Raw genomic sequence first — 20,059 nt, 5'->3', positions numbered from 1 at the left:
GCATATCGTGGATGGCCAGATGGGACACCGAAAATGTTTAGTTTGAGCATATGGGTACTTTGGATGTCTACGGGTAAAAGTCCCTAAACTCCCGTGGACAGGGGATGCTCCAATATCTAGACCGAGTGGAAGACATGAGCATCGAGTGCCAAATACCAGGTGGCCGCGCTTCCCACTGTGTCATGGTCAGTTGAGAAGGGTGTGGCCTTATCTGCTCGAGTGAGGGGGCTGTAAGCTAGGCTTAGTTTAATCAGCTTACAAATGGGTCCGCTATTAATGAGCAGGGCCAATATTGGTAGGCAGGTAGTGAGGTCTTTTCCACTCGCTGGGCTTCGCGAGCGGTAGGGGCGGTAGCCATCTTGGAGTGTACTAGACCCTGGTGATGATCCCAGAGATGTACGATACTAATATGTGGACTTAGTAAGCAGCAGTAGCATACTCAGCATTTAATTCATTCACATCCACTCGGGCAGGTGGTGCGCAACTAATTGTTGTGTACCTATGCAATGGCCAAAATTTTGGTTAGGGCGCGCAACTAACCTGAGATCAGGAATTTACCACATTGAGTCTGGCTATCCAAATTTAGGTATGGAACTAATTTGGATAGAAGTCCCTTATGATGAACCCCATAGTCTGCGATACTACGTACTATCATCCCAACTTTACACTCCAACTTGGTCATTTCATTTGCACCGCATATTACATTACATCCGTGGTATATGGCATTTTGGGTTGCTATGTTTCTGCATTTATATGGCTTAGATGAGGTTGACGGTATTCGTGGACTCGTCAGGATTTGCATATTGCATTATATTCTCAGTATATGATATTTGGCTTACTATGACTCCGCATTGCATAACTAATCTACATTGTTTCCTTAGTATATGATATTAGCTTATTATATTTTTTATCGCATAGCCTGGATAAGGCTGGTGGTAATTATGGACTTACCAACATGTTTGTGCATTGCTCTGATATTGCATACTTGACACTTACCTTGTGCACACACTTACAACACCCTCTAAGCTTTCTATAAGCTTATAAACTATAGATGTGTGCAGGTGGCGTTAGGTCGTAGCAGCGTCGAGCTTGAAGTGTGTTGCTATCTTCTGGAGCTTTAATTATCGATATATTATTTCCCTTTCAGCACTGTATTCAACTGTTTATATTAATAGATATGTGATGATGATGTTGCCTTTGTAATTTGGGTAAAGTTGTGGCTATGCTTTTTATAAGATAAATGTATGTTGGAAAGTCATCCTTAGAGGATCCGAGGATCAAAATCTAGCGTATGGGCGCTAGAAGCCGAGAATGTAGTACTACGGAGGTTGTCGACACTGGATTCGGCGATCGAGAATTTTTGTGAGTCCGGTTTCCGAGTTTGGGGCGTGACAGTTTAAGATTAGGGTTTTTCTAGTTTCTATTTTTAGGATTAGGGTTTTTCTGAATTATTTTAGAAACTAACTTACTTTCTATTTCTAGGTTTAGAAACTTTCTATTTTCTATTTTTAGAAACTAGGTTGTTTTCCTTTTTAGAAACTAACTCATCTTTCTATTTTTGTTTTTAGAATTTTATTTTTAGGATTCTTCCTGTAAATTTTTTTTTTTGAGAAACTAACATTGTTTTTCTGTTTTGTAGGATCTTAACATAGAACTCTCCAATCCGGTAACTTCTTCCCTCTACTTACTTTCCATATTGTTGTTGGAGTTTTCTTTTATTCTATTTTAGGAGTAGATTCAGATTTAGGGTTTCACCATGGACAATATGCTGAGATGGATAAGAGATATTGGGAAGGGATATATGATGATTATGATAGAAATTAACCAATATCTCAATTTTTTTCTAAAATCATCATCGAGAACTGACCGGAATATAATGCTCCACCGGTTAAGAAGTCCTTATGTGATCATATGTGGGAGAAAAATTACACCTCACGAATTAATAAAACAGTACGTGAGTGTTGAGGTTATCATAACTATGGGAGTGAGAATTATTATCACCCATCAAACAAGAAGAAAATAATGAGAGATTATATTATGGGTGATAATATATATCAACAACCATCAGATTCTTTCACATATGATCTGTATTACTAGAATCAGTGGAAACATCAATGTTGGGAAGATGAACCAGTAATACACCCTAGTGAACATTCTCTTGGGTCCTCTACCTTTAAAACCCAATCAGAAACGACCCAAGAGGAGTCACTTCAGGGTAACATATATGATTCTGCTGACATCAGAAGAATGATAGAAGCACTTGCATTGCCCATCAATAAGACATTAGAGGCTCGTTCGTCCCAGCCACAACTCAATCCAGAAACACAATACGAGAAGAGTGATCCTAACTCGTTTGTGGAGAACTTTGGAATTTAGAATGAGGAGTTGGATTCTATTAATGAGCATACGGTTCAATTTTTCGAAGAGTCAATCTTGATGACAATCCAAAGGAATGATCAAGAGACGTGGGTGTCTTTCAAATATAATGATAATGACACACTTCACTCATATAACACACTTGGTTTTAATAATGAGGGAGAGGTTAATTTATTCGAACCTCAAACCAATTTAAAAACAGAATGTGAGGAAAGCGAACCCATCCCAAGTGTGTATTGCACTGAATTAGAAGATGATGAGTTTTGGGATGACAATCATGAATGTTCAGCCCAAATTTCACTAGAATCGATCTTAAGTTTGGCCCAGTCAATGATCAAGAGGTTTAGGAAGATGTCAACCATAATAATCTACTCTACCTATATGACATGACCGATTTAAATGTGGAGGATAAACCATTTTCAACTAATGCTTCCAACTTTTGTGAGGTATGGTTAGAGCACTCCCCTAAATTGAATGATGATAAGATATGGGAAATGGACGAGTTGCTCGATATGACTTTGGAATTTGAAACCATCCAGTTGAGGCCACCATCTGAGTTGTCAACCATTGACAACACAATGCCTTTATTAAGTGGTATCGATGAACAGAGTTTTCACATCAATGCTTCACCTATTGATCTTCAATCTGTCTATGCAGGGCAAGAGCAAGAGAGCATGCATCCATCCACTTCCAAAAACGATGAAATCCTTAGATAGATCATTACAAACTTCAATGAGGAAAATAAGTTACTCTCAGCTGAATTTTCCAACTCTTTAGATGATTGCTTGGCACACTTTGCATATTCAAATGATCCTATGATAAAAGAAATAGTGAATGCCTTACAAGACAACAACTTGGTAGTTGTTACTGAATGAGAGAACCCTTATTTTGAAATCCTTCCCTCCATAGATCTTGAATGTTTACTACCATAGGAGAGAAAGCTAGAAATTGAACCAAAGTCTGGAACTTCGGAATGTATTGAGACTACATCATCTACTGAGAATTTTTCAGAATTCTCTCTACTTGTAGTCTCTGATTCACCATGGAATACTAACATTGAAACTTTTTATCATAGGTGAATCATATATACTTTGGATACCTCAAGCGATTTAACGACAAATTTTTGTTGAGGTCCATAAATTTCTCTAGAAAGTCATGCTCCAGGGCATCCAGGCTTATTGCAAAAAGAGCTTTTGGATGATCTTGTTAAGAAACCTACTGAGAAATTTATCAAGATATTGGCCGGAGGAGGAACCTTGCGGCATGACTGAGTAGCTTTCCCTTGCTTTCTTAGTTTAGGATTAGTTTATTACTTTCATGTTATGTCTAGGATAGTCAGCTTTATGCTGTTTAGGATAGTTTGTTTCCCATTTGTTTAGGATAGTTTTCTTTTTGTTGGTTTAACTCTTGTGGTAACCCACCTTCGTGCTGAGATCCTTTGGAAAAACTTCAAAAATTCCTTCTTTAGATACTACCTTTCCATCACTTATCCTTCACTTTCATTGTCTCATGTTCATTGCATGCTTATATCTTCTACATTGAGGAAAATGTAGATTTTAGGTTGGGGGTGTGGATTAGGCAAGCTAATCAGGTTTTCTTAGTCTTTTAAGAAAAAATTGGTGAAAATTTTTCTGACAATTTTGTAAATTCAAGTGATTTTGAAGTTTATCCATGATTTAGAAGTATAAGATACTTAATGTTGGTGATTTGTGACTCTTGGATTCAGTTACTTATTAGATTTCACAGTTAAGTTTGAATTATTTATCCATGATTAGAAGTTTTAAGCATTGATTAAGTCATGATTTCACATGTCACATCTAGCATATTAAGGTGTCAGTTTGATATTGAATTGTTAACTTGATGATTATTAAGCATGAAAGGAACCAACCTGGGGAATTTTTCCATCACGTTCAATAAGAAGAATTAAAAAGAAAGAAAAATAAAAATATACTCAGCTAAAAAATAATTGTTGTCGAAAATGGCTACCTATTAAAGATCTTTAAAAAGGTTAACATAGCGTGAAAGCCATCGATAGAAAAATCAAAAGCTGGAAGAATGAAAAGATGAACTATAAGGCAAGTTTTGGTTTAGGTTTTGGTTATCCTGAATGCTCTTTCAATTATCAATGTTATCATGGAACTTGAGAATTGAACCTTTTATTGTGAAAAGTCTAAGCTTCATTATACACTCATGTAACTCAATGTTTAGAATTATTCTAATTTGTAGATTAATACTTTGAGGTAGATTGTGAAATTTACTGAGTGCTAGAGCTGAGGAGAAGGTGATGCTCAACATTGATGTATCTTAAAATTCTATTATCTGGATTATTTTTCGCATACTTTGCTCGGGACTAGTAAAATGTTGATTGGGGATTGTGTTGAGGGTCAAATATTGTATATTGGACCCTATTTATTACTTGGTTTTATGAACATGATAATGCTTAATGTTCTATTTTAATCATGTTTGTGTTGCAAGGTGAATTTAAGAGCTTCGATTGAAAAAGTTGTTAAAAGCATGGATTTAACGCTCAAGAATCACCAAAGCCAAGATTAGATCTGATGTAACCAAGAATGAAGAATGCACATACTGAAGATCTAGGAAAACCAAGTCAAGAATGAAGAAAATTGGAATTTTAAAGTGAAATTCAGTGATCCTCGACTAGTCTTGGCTCCAACTTGACCAATCCTGCATACGCTCGACCAGTCCTGGACTCTGCTTGACCAGTCGAGGCTCGACCGGTCAAAGGTGTCTCCAATCAAACTCCAGTGAATAAATACTACAAAATCTCATCATCCTCGACCAGCTGAAGGAAACCCTCGACCAGTCCTGGGTTACGCAGCCAGCACACAAAGTGCGAAAATTTGAAGCAGTTTCAAGAAATTTCTAACTCGGTACGAAAGTCTAAGGCTTAAAACTATAAATAGGGCTCCCTAGGGCATCCCTAAGCATCTTCTAAGGTTTAAGGAGTATAGCAAAAGGGTGGATCCGCCGTCCGGGAGTTCTTCTTCTTCCTCTTTAGCTGATCTTTTTGTTTAAGAGTTCTTAGTTCAATCATGTCTATGATTGGCTAAACCTCTTAGTTATGGCTAAGAGGTGAAGCTTGTAGCTTGATTGAGATGTTTTCTTTGTTTTGATTCATGTTTTGTTAAACTATCTTGGATTCTAGTTTGATTATGAAGGAATATTTTTAATTTTTAATGGTTTATTGTGACTAAAATTACAAAAGATCTGTGATAGCTTAAGATATCTTCTTTTCTTGAATTGAGATTATGAAATTAGTAAGTCTCGTTGTTCACCAATGTCCCTTGGGCATGGTAGGGTGATGGAATCCTTCCTAACTTTCACAATTCTCTTATGATTGGTTGTGGGATTGGTAAATCATGTCGTTTGCCTTGTATCCTGGGTATGGTTAGGTGACAGAATCACTTCCAAATCTTCACCACTCTCATCCATTGATGATTAGATCCATGAGAAGTTCAAAGATCTGACAAATCTCTTCTTACCAACTGGATAAGATAGGACTCTAGTTTCAGTTGTGTCCTTGAATCATGCAAGGTAACTTTCCAATTGATACAAGTGGATCCTTGGCACCCTAGTTCCTACATTTAAATTCACTAGTTTTAATTATTTTAATCACAATTACTCTCTCAAATATTCCAGATTTATATTTTCATCTTCTTCTAATTCTAGTTCTAGTTACTTTCAGAAGATACACAAGTTCAGTCCCTGTGGATTCAACCTCAGTCTCACTGAGATTATTACTGCATCGCGACCCTACGCTTGGGGTTGTGAACACAATGCATGCCTTATTTTGTGCTACATCACTTCAAACAACCAATTATTACACTTCACTTCATCATCCACCATGCATCACCTACAACCCAAAGCCTTTATATGCATCTATTAGCCAATGTATGCCTAGATTTCTTCCACCTTTGCCGATGCATTATTAGCACCATCCACCTCATCCATCCAGTACCCATACCATAAAATACCTTGAACCTCACTTTTAGCACCAATAAGACCTCATAAATTTGCCACTTCAACCCCCAATTCTATATAAAAGTAGGAGTTCTCTTCAGTCACCTTTTCACTATACTTATAAAAATTCTAAGATTTTAAGAGATAGTGAGAGATGGTTGGGCCAAGGTGTGGTCTATCATCAACCTAGAGGGAGTGGACCACACATCATCATCAAGCCATCCATCCATTTGAGGTGTGTCTACACCCCACCTTCCATCCTCCTCATCCTTCTCTTTCCACCTTTTATATTTTCTTGATGCATGTGAGGCCCACTAGTGTGGAGCCCCATGGGTGCATGTACTAATGGATATGGTGATCAGCATGGTAGCCCATGTCAGTATGGTCCACCATGATGAACATTGTATCAATACCCTTCACTTGTAATCTCATTTTTGTATCTGGACAACTTCTTCTAAAAATCATATAAAATCAACTATGTTATGATCAGAGTTAAAACTTGGGAATAATATGAACCACAATATGAGCTAACTCTGGGCCAAATTTTATAGCCATTCAACAGTCCAATCATCATTGGCATCAACTTTACTTGGCTGCTATCCAGCAGCACATGCAAGATTTCGATTTCAATCTTGGGCTAGTCGAACCAAAACTCGAGCTAGCCGAATGTTTACTTCAAATCTTTGATTCTCTTCATTCCTTACATGGTTTCCTTGGATCTTTGGCATGTAAATTCTTTAATCTTGGTCTCCTAAGATCCATCCATTGCCTTAGTAATTCTTGAGCATCAAATCCATGCTTTTAACATTCTTTTCAATCCAAGCTCTCAATTCACCTCGCAATACAAACATGTATAAAATATACCCATTAAGCATTATCATGTTCATAAAACCAAGATATAAATTAGGAAAAATATGCAATATTTGACACTCAACAGTGTGTATACCTTCCTGCATGATATTCCCATTGAATGTAGGAATCGTGGATGTTAAACCTGGAATGACACAACTACTTCCTAAATTCCATGGACTAGATTCTGAAAGTCCATACTTGCACACCAACGAGTTTGATGAGGTAGTCACCATATTACACTTTCTAAACGTGTTTGAAAATATAGTGCGACTTAAATTGTTTCCCTTCCATTGAATGAGAAAGTTGAGACGTGGATGCACTCCTTAAAGCCACGATCTATCAGCACATGGGCCAAGACAACTCGGGAATTTGTTAAAAAGTTTTTCCCATTTCATAAAACTAACACTTTAAGAAGGGAATCATGTACTTTGCTCAAAAAAAGGAAGAGACCTTCTTCCAATGTTGGGAAAGGTTCAAGGATCTCATGAATTCCTGTCCACATCATGGCTATGAAATATGGTAATAAGTTTTTTTTTTTTTTTTTATAATGGATTGACTTCATTGATGCGCCAGTTCGTATAGATGATGTGTAACTGTGAATTCATGAATAAGGAGGCTGATGATGCATGGGATTACCTTGATCAATTAGCAAAAAATGTGCAATCATGGGACACCTCCCCAAGACCCACCACTTCTAAGCCTACTCAATCAAAGGAAAGGGGTGAAATTTATGTTTTAAAAGAGAAAGATGATATGAGTGCAAGGGTGGCCAATCTCAAAAGCAAAGTCAAGCCAATGGAACTTAAGAAGGCAGAACCTATTAAACCCGATAAGGCTGTGAAAGTTATTTGTGGTATTTGTGCTTGCAACATACATACAAATGAAAATTGTTTAACAATTCTTACTTTCAAGAGATATTGAATGAGAAATCAAATGCCATGAACAACTGCCAAAGACCTTTCAGAGGACCCACCTCATATACATATAACTTCAGCTGGAGGAACCATCCAAATTTCAGTTGGAGGAATAAATAAATGGATAACGTATAAGAGTCTCTTATGCAATTCTTAAATTAAAAGAAGCCTCAAGAGGATAGGTTCAAAAATTCATGCAAAACCAAGAGCTATTTAACCAAAATACAGTGCAAGCATTTCATGATTTGAAAACAACAATGGGAATGTTTGCATCATCAATTCAAAGGATTGAGTCACACTTAGTGAATGGGGAGAAAAGGATGCTTCTAGCCTAACACCTTCCCAATCCAAAACCGCAGTATGAAATTAGTGACCTAAGCTCCTCAAATCAAATAGAGCAAGCTAAGTCTATCACTACTCTTAGGAGTGGAAAGACAATTGAAAAATCCATTCCAGTGAGGTCTGAAAAGCTTAAGGACCCAGAAGAAGATGAGAATGATGGACCTAGTATTGCTCCATAAGAGGAAGAACCGGACAAGTGTGTAAGCCGATTGCGTCATTCCTATAAGTGCATTGGTTATTAGTTACCTTGATTGTCAAATTTTGTAGTGCCAAAACCACAATCTGTGTCTTGTGTGTAACACATTGATACATTTGTTCAAGGCAATGCATCACATGTACAAGGACAATACTTCAAGACAAGAATAATGATCTACTTCAAGTAATCCAAGGTCAAGTACATTGTTCTCTTCTCTAAAGCACATTGATACATTTAAGGTATGAATGACCTTAGATTGACCTTAGGGTAGGTCATTTTGTATACATAATTCAAATTGAATCAGTTTATAAGTGTTTGGTATGTTCTTAGACTAGTCCTAGACTTTGTTCGACTAGTCCTAGAACTAGCTCGACCAGTCCTAAATTGTTGCAAATTTTTAGAATTTTTTGGTTGAGCTACGACCAGTCCTAGAATCTGCTCGACCGGTCGTGTGAACAGTGTCGACTCGTTCAAGACCAGTCTAGCAGCTACGACTCAAACTCCAACAAAGAATTCTGGTGTCTCATGACCAGTCGTGGGCAAGTTATGACCAGTCATGGAGGACTCACGACTGGTCGTGAAGTGCCTACGACTAGTTGTGGAACGGTTTTATCTGATCGCGCTCATAATTTCAAAATGTTGTTGGTCCTACGATCAGTCGTAATGTCCACGGGACCAGTCAAAGATGCAATTTCTACAACTATAAATAGAGCATGATTTTTAGAGTTTGATATCCAATTCAAGTAAAATCAAGGCATCACTTTGAGAGATAAGTTTGTGTTCTTTTTAAGCTAGATTGTGCATATTTAATATTCTCTTTTGTTAGCTTTTTATATTTGATTTTGTTTTTGCATTCTAATTTGATTTGAAAGAGGAATTGTGATATTCCACTTCTTGGAATCAAAATCAAATACAGCTAGCCCAACTTTATTTAATTTAAAATCAATTAGAACCTAGAACCATTTCAAAGTGAGTATTGGACATTGAACTTCTATATTCGAACTTCTACTCCGACTTAGTTCTTCCGAGCTATAACAAAAGGAGAAATTCAGGTATTTTACATTTGTGTAAATCTTTTATGTTTTTGATTTCTTTGAGATTAAGCCAGAAAAATCTCTAAGTGTTGGTTATCTGAGGAGAGCCAGAAAACTTAGAGTGTGGGGTTTTTGAATTGTGTAAGCCCATTTGAAAGACACAATTGTGAGGGTTTTAGGTGAACCTGAGAAAAACCTATTTTCATAATGAATGTGAATATCCCCTGTGTGAGGATATCAGGAGTAGAGTAGCAAGCTGTGTGGCTGTTGTTTAACAATTGGTGTACACACAGACGAACCACTATAACTCTTTGTGTTTTATGGATGTGTGATTTATTTTCTATATCTTTAATCATTCAAGTTTGTGGGATGTATGTGTGAATGTGAATGTTGTAATATTTATATTTCAAGTATTGTGGGAAATGTTGCAATAGCTTAGACTTTCATTTCTTGTTATTTTTTTTCATTCCTCTTCAGTTTGAGATATTGGTACTTAAACCGTTCTAGTAAGGTTGTCCTGCCATAAACCCTTGGTTTTTATGGTGCAACGTTGTCCTTAGAACAACATTTGTATCAACCTCTCAAGACTAGAATTTTGAGGTTGCTTTACATTTCCGTATTGTGATTTGTTTAAAGTGTTATCTTTCCTTTATTCATTTAAATTCCATTGTTAAAGTTTTAATTTGGCATAGTCCTATTTACCGTCGCCGCCCCCCCCCCCCCCCCCCCCCCCCAGGACATATAGCTTGGATTTTTCAATTCCCTCAGTAGTTGATTACACCAAAACCTCTAACTAACTCTCAGGTATTCTAGACGTGCTTAAGTAAGTGAAGGTTAACATCCCTCTAGTGGATGTTGTTAAACAAATCCCTTCATATGCTAAATTTTTGAAAGATCTATGCATTACCAAAAGATGGCAAAACATACAAAAGAAAATCTTTTTGACAGAAAAAGTGAGTGTCATCCTTAAGCAAGATGTGCTACAAAAATACAAAGATCCCAGTAGCCCAACCATCACTTATGTAATTGGGAACCACCAAATTAAGCAATTACTTCTTGACTTGGGAGCGAGTGTAAATCTGATCCCTTACTCGGTTTACAAACAACTGGGTCTAGGTGAATTAAAACCCACCCAGACCACGTTACAACTTGATGATCGATCTATTTGTATACCAAGAAGGATGATTAAGAATGTATTGGTCCAAGTTGATAAATTCTACTATCCAGTAGATTTTATTATCTTAGATATTCAACCCATCATAGATGTAAGCACTCAAATTCCCATCATTCTTGGTTGTTTATTCCTTGCTACATCAATTGCCATCATTAATTGTAGGAATTGAATTATGAATTTATCTTTTGGAAATATGACATTGGAGCTCAACATCTTTTTTAATATAACCAAACAACCAAAGGATGATGACGATACCCATGACATTAATATGATCAATTCTTTCATGGAAGATAGAACACTCCTGACTCTATACTCTAACCCTCTAGAGACGTGCTTAGACCACTCCCCTGATTTAGATGATGACATGATTATGGAGATGGATGTCATGCTTGATGCTATGCCTGTACTTGAAGTTAACCGGTGGAGGCCATAATTTGAGAAATTGCCGCAAACCGATATAGTGCCTCTACCGTTTAGTCTCAAAGCACTGAAGCTTGACCTAAAACCTTTGCCCGCTAATCTTAAATATGTGTATTTAGGTCAAGATGAAACATACCTAGTGGTGATCTCTTCCAACATCAAGAAAGAACAAGAGTGTGTGCTTATTTTCACTCTCATTGAGCATAAAGGAACCCTTGGATGGTCGATTACTGACCTCAAGCGAATTAACCATTTGATTTGTACTCACCGTATTCATCTTGAGGATAATGCGAAGACCTCCTAACGACCACAACGTAGATAAAATCCAAACATGAAGAAAGTGGTTAAAGGTGAGGTACTTAAGTTGTTATATGTGGGTATCATTTACCCTATATTCGACAGTCAATAGGTGAGTCCAACTTAGGTGGTTCCTAAGAAGTCTGAAATCACCATCGTAACCAATACTGATAATGAACTTGTGCTAACAAGAGTTACTACTGGTTGGAGAATGTGCATTGACTACAGAAAGTTGAATACCATCATAAGGAAGGACCACTTTCCTTTACCCTTCATTAATCAAATTTTAGAAAGCCTAGATGGTCACTCATACTATTGCTTCCTTGATGACTATTCAGGTTACAATCAGATAGAGATAGCCCTTGAAGATCAGGAGAAGACAACATTCACTTGCCCCGTTGGCATCTTTTCTTATCGAATGATGCCATTTGGACTGTGTAATGCCCCCACCACCTTTCAGCGATGCATGTTGAGTATATTTTCTTACATGATGGGGCAATATTTAGAGGTCTTCATGGACGACTTCTCTATCTTTGGTCCATCCTTCAGCGAGTGTCTGAAAAATCTTTAAAATGTGCTAAAGCAATGTGAGGAGAAGAATTTAGTTCTATATTGGGAAAAATGTCATTTTATGGTTCCTAATGGAATAGTGCTTGGACATATAATTTTATCCAAGGGAATTGAGGTAGATAAGGCTAAAATTGACCTTATCTCTAACTTACCTCCACCTAAGAGCATACATGAAGTGCGATCCTTCTTAAGACATGCCAAATTTAATAGACGATTCATAAAGGACTTTATTCACCTCTCTCGTCCTTTATATAATCTACTTTAAAAGGATGCACCATAGAGTGGACTGAACAATGCCAAGAAGCTTTCACTAAGCTCAAGACTATGTTGACTACCGCACCTATCATGCAGCCACCCGATTGGAGCATACATTTGAGATTATGTACAACGCATCTAACTAAGCTATTGGGGTGGTGTTAGGCTATAGAAAAGATAAGAAACCCTATGTGATTCACTATACGAGTAGAACTCTAAATTCTGCCCAAGTTAACTACTTCACTACGGAAAAGGAACTCTTAGTTGTAGTGTTCGCTTTGGACAATTTTAGGCCCTAATTGATCGAATCCAAGATTATCATTTACAGTGATCATGCGGCGCTGAAGTACCTTCTTTTTAAGAATGATAGTAAGCCCCGCTTGATAAGATGGATCCTTCTAATCCAAGAGTTCGACATAGAAATACGAGACAAAAAGGGAGTAGAGAACGTAGTGGCTGACCATCTCTCTAGGCTTGATCTTCCAGATTTCCTTGAACCAACACTGATAAATGACATCTTCCCTAACGAACAATTGTTTAAAATCTCCTAATTACCTTGGTTTGCTGACAATGCGAATTATCTTGCCACAAGTTTCACGCCAACATATTGGACCTCGTAAGATAAGAAGAAATTCTTCACTGAGGTATGTAAGTTTTTCTGGGATGATCCTTATCTATTTAAATATTGCCCATACCAAATTTTAAGGAGATGTGTGCCAGACAATGAACATCAAAGTGTTATCTACTTTTGTCACTCTCAGGCCTATGGTGGTCACTTTTCTACTAAAAAGACTACGACCAAAATTCTGTAATACAACTTTTATTGGCCCACTATGTTCTGAGATGCTCATGAGTTTTGTAAAGCTTTTGAGAGTTGTCAAAATTAGGAGGATTGTCTCGTAAAAATATGATGCCTTTGAACCCAATACTTATCATTGAAGCATTCGATTGATGGGGCATCAATTTCATGTGGCCATTCCCCTAATCCTTTGAAAATATTTATATATTGTTAGTAGTAGACTATGTCACTAAGTGGGTTGAAGCGATCCCGTGCTGGAACAATGATCATAAAATGGTCATTCGATTCTTTTAAAAAATAAATTATCCTTTCCCGGTTTAGAATGCCTCGATTCATCATTAGTGATGGATAGTTGCACTTTTGTAATAGGCTATTCGAGAACTTAATGAAGAAATATGGCATCTCTCATAAGGTGAGTACTCCATACCACCCACAGACAGGCGAGTAAGCCAAGATTTCCAGTAGGGAAATTAAGCAAATTTAAAAAAAAAATAATTAACCTTGACCGTAAAGATTGGTAAATCCACTTGAACAATGCTTTATGGGCTTACCGTACAGCTTTTAAGACCCCCATTGGAATGTCTCCGTTTAAACTTGTCTATGGGAAAGCTTGCCACTTACCCATGGAGTTAAAACATAGAAGACGTCAATCCTTCATGGAAGAATTTTTTTTATACATCATGTTTCAAAAACGTGTTGTGGGCATGAACTGACAAGATCCTTAAACCGCTCCCAACATTGGAAGAATGTTTCATCTTCGTTTTGGATGAAGTTCATGCTCAACTTTCTGATGGTGTTCATCTTATGATATGGGGAGAATTTTTTTATGAACTACATTGTCATGTCATTCCATCTGCCAATAAAGCATGGATGTAGTGAATGCAACCATGTCTTAGTTTTTTCTTTTAAAGGGAAAGGAAAGAGTTTCAGCCTGATCGTATCCTCAGACACATTAGGAAAGTATAAAGTGGTTATTATCTCGTCAAACGCTTTCAAGTGTAGATATGGACTTTCATATTCAAGTCCATGGAACTTTAGAAGGAGTTGGATCACTCCTAGCTTAATATCTATATTTCCTGTAGCTTTTGGAAAAAACATATAGGAAGGTGTGCTCACCCCTGCCGGTTGTAAATAGTCACGTAAAGTATGAGGCGGGGGTGCATGGTATAGTTCATTCTCATCTTGGGCCTCCTCGACTGGGGGTTGAGGTTGATTTGCAGGTTGATTAATAGCCATTACTTCTATTGACTCTGAGGATCTCAAGTGTTGTCTAGTCCTGTGATGTATAGGCAACCCTTCGACTAATCCTCCTTCACTTAAAAGACATAGAGTGTTATCACGGACCCACTTGGGCATGAAACACTCTCAGCTTTCAAGTACAAATTTTAACCTAAAATCTAAGAATTGAAACTATAGGAAATAAGAAGTAAGAGAGAGACTTAGAACGAAGTTACCAGATAGAAGATGCTAGGTAAGGATCTTACAAAATAAAGAACAAAGTTAGTTTCTACAAACAAAGTAGAAAAATTCCTAACCTAAGAATAAAACAGAAAGTTAATCCTTATCTTAACCTGATTTAAAACTGATTAAATTCAGAAAAGTGCAACCATAGTCCCCAATAACGGTACTAAAAACTTATTCACAACCCCAAGTGTAGTGTCACGATGTAGTAATAATCTCAATGAGACCGAGGTCGAATCCACAGGGACTAATCTTGTACGTTTCTGAAAGTAACTAGAACTAGAACTAGAAGAAGATGTTAAATATGAATAATTGAAAAGAGTAATTGTGAATGATGTAATTGAAACTTGTAAATTTAAAGGTGGGAACTAGGGTGCCAAGGATCCACTTGTAGCAATTAAGATGCCACCTTACTTGATTTAAGTAACACAATTGGAATTGGAGTCCTATCCTATCCAATTGGAAAATATAACAATTAATCAAACATGAATCAAAGTAAAGTAAACATCCCAATCATGCTACAAGCTTCATCTCTTAGCCCTAGCTAAAAGGTTTAGCCAAACATAAACATGATTAAATTAAGAAGTCTTAAGAAAAATATAAAAACAAACTAAGGAAAAAGAAGAAAACTCTTGGCGGCGGCTCTTCACCCTTTTGCTCCACTCCTTAAACCCTAAAATATGCTTTGGAGCATCCTAGGAACTCCTATTTATTATTGAAAAACTTCAACTTTCGCACTGAGTTGAAAATTTTCAGAAATTGCCTCAAATTTACGCAGTCTATGCAAAATCTGCGTAACCTTCGACTAGTCGAGGGCAATCTTCTACTGGTCGAAGGTTTCCTTTGACTAATCGAGTGGAATCTTCGACTGGTCGAAGGTCATGTGAATTTGAAAGATAATGTTACTGGAGTTCAAGCCGAAGTTTCTTGGGCTGGTTGAGCCAGAGTTTGGGCTCATGAAACTTCACGTGTATTCCTTTTCTTCACTTCAAATCTTCGATTCTCTTCATTCCTCACTTGATTCCCTTGGGTCTTTGGCATGTGAATTCTTCAATCTTGGTCTTGTAAGATTCATCCCTTGCATTGGTGATTCTTGAGCATCATATCCATGCTTTTAACATTCTTTTCAATCCAAGCTCTCAGATTCACCTTGCAACACAAACATGTATAAAATATACCATTAAGCATTATCATGTTCATAAAACTAAGATATAAACAGGGGAGAATATGCAATATTTGACACTCAACACACTCCCTAACCAGCATTTTGTTAGTCCTAAGCAAAACATGCGTGAAGTGAACCTCAATTCTCAATGTTCAAACCTTTTTCAAAAAATAATCTTTTGTACAACTGAGTATGAATGAGTAGAATTAAGACGAGAAAGTGGGGTTTTGAAAACCTAGAGCTAAATTATATAAGCAATCTATCAAATAGGTTCTTTATCAATTAAATCAGAGCATAAGTTCATATATCAAGTTTTTCAATGTGCTCAGTGAAAATCAATTTACTTCTCATAACCATACTATCATTTCATAATATTAGCCATGATCACCATATCAAGATTAGTTGAAAACTCAAGTACTAATTCTGAACTTATCCCATTTTCATTATTTTTCCAATTTTCAATTTTATATTGACGGTCCTATTTTGATTATTCATTCTCTTCAGATTCTTTTATGAATTTTTCCTTCATTTTAAAACTTTTTTCAGTTTTTTCCTCATACATGACCTTTTTGTCGATCTCACTGTTTTTTAACTGGTTCTTTTCATCTTTTAAGGTGGATAAAGTTCTCCAGACTCAATTCTCAACATCTATCAATGATTCTCATGTTAACAATTAGAAATTCTAGTACACTCACAAAAAGTAGCTTGAACGTGTCTTGTAAATTAGATTAACATGATATTCAAATTTCCTCTAAATCAATTAAATGAAAGAACTTCAAGTGATAGTCTACTTAGTTTATCAAACTCTAACAATTCAAAATTCAATCTCTATCTTATTATTATACTCAAAACATTCTTAAGAGCACAAACTATCGCTTTTCAAGTAGGTTTTTACTTTGAAATTTTGAAAATTTTCACAATTTTTGCTCAAAAACTAAAAAAAACACTGATTAGTTTACCTAATCCACACCCCCCAACCTACAATCTACATTGTCCTCAATGTAAAAGAGATAAGTATGCAATGCACATGAGGCAACGAAAAGAAAACAGAAGTGATGGAATGGTAATACCTGAAGAAGGAGAATTGAAGCTATTCAAAGATTCTCAATGTGAAGGTGGGTCAGCAAGAAGACTAAACCAACTGAAAGCAAACTATCCTTGTCCTAAATCCTATAAAAGCAATAAACCTAATCAAAAACCTAAAAAGCAGGGACTGGTTACTCAATCATGCAGCAGGTTCCTCCTTTGGCCAGTATCTCAATAAATTTCTCAGTAGGTTTCTCAACAAGATTATCTAAAAGCTTTTTTTGCAATAGGCTTGGATGCCTTGGATCATGCATGTCCAGAGAAATTTATGAAGCTTAGCAAAAAAATTTCTTTTAATCCCTTAAGGTATCCAAAGTGGATAATATTCAATCGTGACAGAAAATTTTTTGATGTTAGTACACCATGGTGAATCGAAGATTATAAGTAGGTGAAATTCAAAAAAAAATCTCATTTGACAGTGTAGTCTCAACACATTCTGAAGTCTCAGACTTCGGTTCAATTTTCAGCTCCTCCCCATTTAATAGTAAACACTCAGGATCTGTAAAAGGACGTGCTTCAGAGAAATGATTCCCTCGGTCAGTATAAACTACCAAGGTATTTTCTCGCAGGGCATTCACTATGTCTTGAATCGTATAGTCATTAGAATTCTCAAAGTGTGCTAAGCAAACTTCTAAAAAGTCGAGACATTCAGTTGAAAGGGGCTCATTTTCCTCATTGAGGTCTGTGATGATATGCCCAATAATTCCTTCTTCTTTTCTTAGAATAGAGGGAAACATTCTCTCTTGCTCTTCATCTTGGTGAGAATCAATCGTCACTGGATGCGTCTTGCCTTGCCCTGCATAGACAGATTGAGAATTAGTAGGCAAAGATTTAAGGAGAAGACTCAGTTCCTTGATACTAATTAGTAGAGACTTTGTATTGTTAAGGGATGACTATTCAAATGGTGGCCTCCGCTGGGTAGTTTCAAATATCAGAGTCATATCAAGTGAGTCATCCATTTCCATAATCAAATCACCATTTAAATCAGGGGCATGGGCCAAGCATGCCTCAAAAGAATCATGCGGTTTAATTCAAAGGAACTCATCCTCCCCATTTAAATCAAACGTGTCAGATAGGGGGAGTAGAGCATTATGGTTGACAACTTCTTGTACCTCATGATCATTTACCTGGACCAAAATTGAAATTGATTCCAGGGAATTTTGGGTTGTAGACTCATTATTATCATCCCATTCATCATCATTATCTAATTTAGTACAGTTCACAAGTGAATTGAGATCACTTTCCTCACACTGTGTTTCTAGATAATCAAAATATGGATTCAGGGTTGCTCTATTTTCCATGAAAGAGTTAATCATGTTAATGTTGTGGATATCGTTAACATCTTTTGACTGTTTGCCCATGTTGAAAAAGATATTGAGCTCCAACATCATGTTTCCAAAAGATAAACTCACAACTCCATTCTTACAATTAATTATGGCATTTAATGTACCTAAGAATGGACAACCAAGGATGACAGGGATCTGAGTTCTCATATCTAAAATCGGTTGAGTATCTAGGATGAAAAATCTACCATATAGTAGAATTTGTCAACCTGGACGAGCACATCCTCGATTATCCCTCTCGGTACACAGTCCGAATGATCAACAAGTTATAATGTGGTCCGGGTGGGTTTTAATTCACCTAGACCCAATTTTTTGTATACCGAGAAAGGAATCAAATTAACGCTTGCTCCCAAGTCAAGAAGTGCATGCTCTATCTGGTGATTCCTAATTATACGGGTGATAGTTGGGATACTAGGATCTTTATAGTTTTGTGGCACATCTTGCTTGAGGATGACACTCAATTTTTCTGTCAGAAAGATTCTCTGTTGAATAGTTTGTCGTCTCTTGGTTGTATATAAATCTTTCAAAATTTTGGCATACAAGGGGATTTGTTTCATGGCGTCTAACAGAGGGATGTTGACTTTCATTTGTTTTAACACCTCTAGAATATCCTGTGAGTTAGTTAAAGATTTTGGTGCAATTGACCATTGGAGGAATGGTGCAGTCAGCTTACTTTGAGGTTTCGGTTCCAACCCATGTGGAGTATTGCTAGGTCTATCATTATCATCTACTTCCGGGTCCTTAGACTTTTCAGCCCTTACCGGAATAGATTTGTCAATTGTCTTCTCACTCCTAAGAGTTGTGATAGACTTAGCTTGTTCCATCTAATTTGAAGAGCTTGGGTCACTAATTTTGTATTGTGGCTTAGGGTTGGGGAGAGGTTGGGTCGGAAGGGTCCCTTTCTCCCCAATCGAATTTTTTATCTCATGCCCTTATATGACCTTTGAAAGATCTTGAATGACTTGTAATATACTCTGATTGAGAAGTTCTTGGTTTTGAATATGTTTTAAGACCGGATCCTCTTGAGGGTTCCTTTGATTCAGAAATTGGTTAAGGATCTTTTGAGGAGTGGTCATTTGTCTATTCCTCCAACTGAAATTTGGATGGTTCCTCCAACTAGAGTTGTATGATTTGAGGTGGGTGTTGAGGGTCAAATATTACATATTATAATCCATTTATATCTTGGTTTTATAAACATGATAATGCTTATTGTTCTATTTTACTCATGTTTGTGTTGCAAGGTAAATTTAAGATCTTGGATTGAAAAGGGTGCTAAAAGCATGGATTTAATGATCAAGAATCACCAAGGCAAGAGATGGATCTTAGGAGACTAAGAATGAAGAATTCACATGCCAAAGATCCAAGGAAACAAAGTGATGAAGGAAGAGTTGAAGCTTTGAAGTGAAGAAAAGGAATCTTGAAAATTGTCCTGAAAATAGATTCTTGGGCCAGAAAAGCATAGTTCTAGAGAACTGCCAGAATAGACTTCGATTCTATTGAAGAACATATCGAAAATACTTCAATAGAATCGAGAAATTCAGGATTTTAGGCCAAACTTGCTGGACAGTTCTGGACCGATCTTCGATTCTATCAAAGACTGTTCGATAGAATTGAAGGACATATCGAAGACACTTCGATAGAATCAAAATTACGTAAATTTGAGGTGGTTTCTAGATTTTTCCAAGTCGGTGCAAAAGGCGGTATTGTACAACTATAAATAGGAGTCCCCACGGCATCCCTGGGGATCATCTAGGGGTTGGGAGGAGTGAAGCACAAGGGTAAAGAGCCGTCGCC

The 20,059-nt window shown here is 36.9% G+C and overlaps 2 non-coding genes across 2 annotated transcripts; one reads left to right on the top strand and one right to left on the bottom strand.

Moving 5' to 3' along the window:
• Positions 1 to 7,612: 7,612 nt before the first annotated feature.
• Positions 7,613 to 7,719, bottom strand: LOC131224536 (small nucleolar RNA R71). Its single transcript, XR_009161011.1, has one exon. It is a non-coding gene; the product is annotated as a small nucleolar RNA R71 (small nucleolar RNA).
• A 6,179-nt stretch (positions 7,720 to 13,898) lies between these two features.
• On the top strand, positions 13,899 to 14,005 carry LOC131224526 (small nucleolar RNA R71). Its single transcript, XR_009161002.1, has one exon. It is a non-coding gene; the product is annotated as a small nucleolar RNA R71 (small nucleolar RNA).
• Positions 14,006 to 20,059: the final 6,054 nt, after the last annotated feature.

This window comes from Magnolia sinica, chromosome 13 (assembly GCF_029962835.1).
Source record: "Magnolia sinica isolate HGM2019 chromosome 13, MsV1, whole genome shotgun sequence".
Taxonomy (NCBI): Eukaryota; Viridiplantae; Streptophyta; class Magnoliopsida; order Magnoliales; family Magnoliaceae; genus Magnolia; species Magnolia sinica.
Note: the sequence above shows the minus strand (reverse complement) of the source record. Positions and strands in the feature narration are given on the sequence as shown.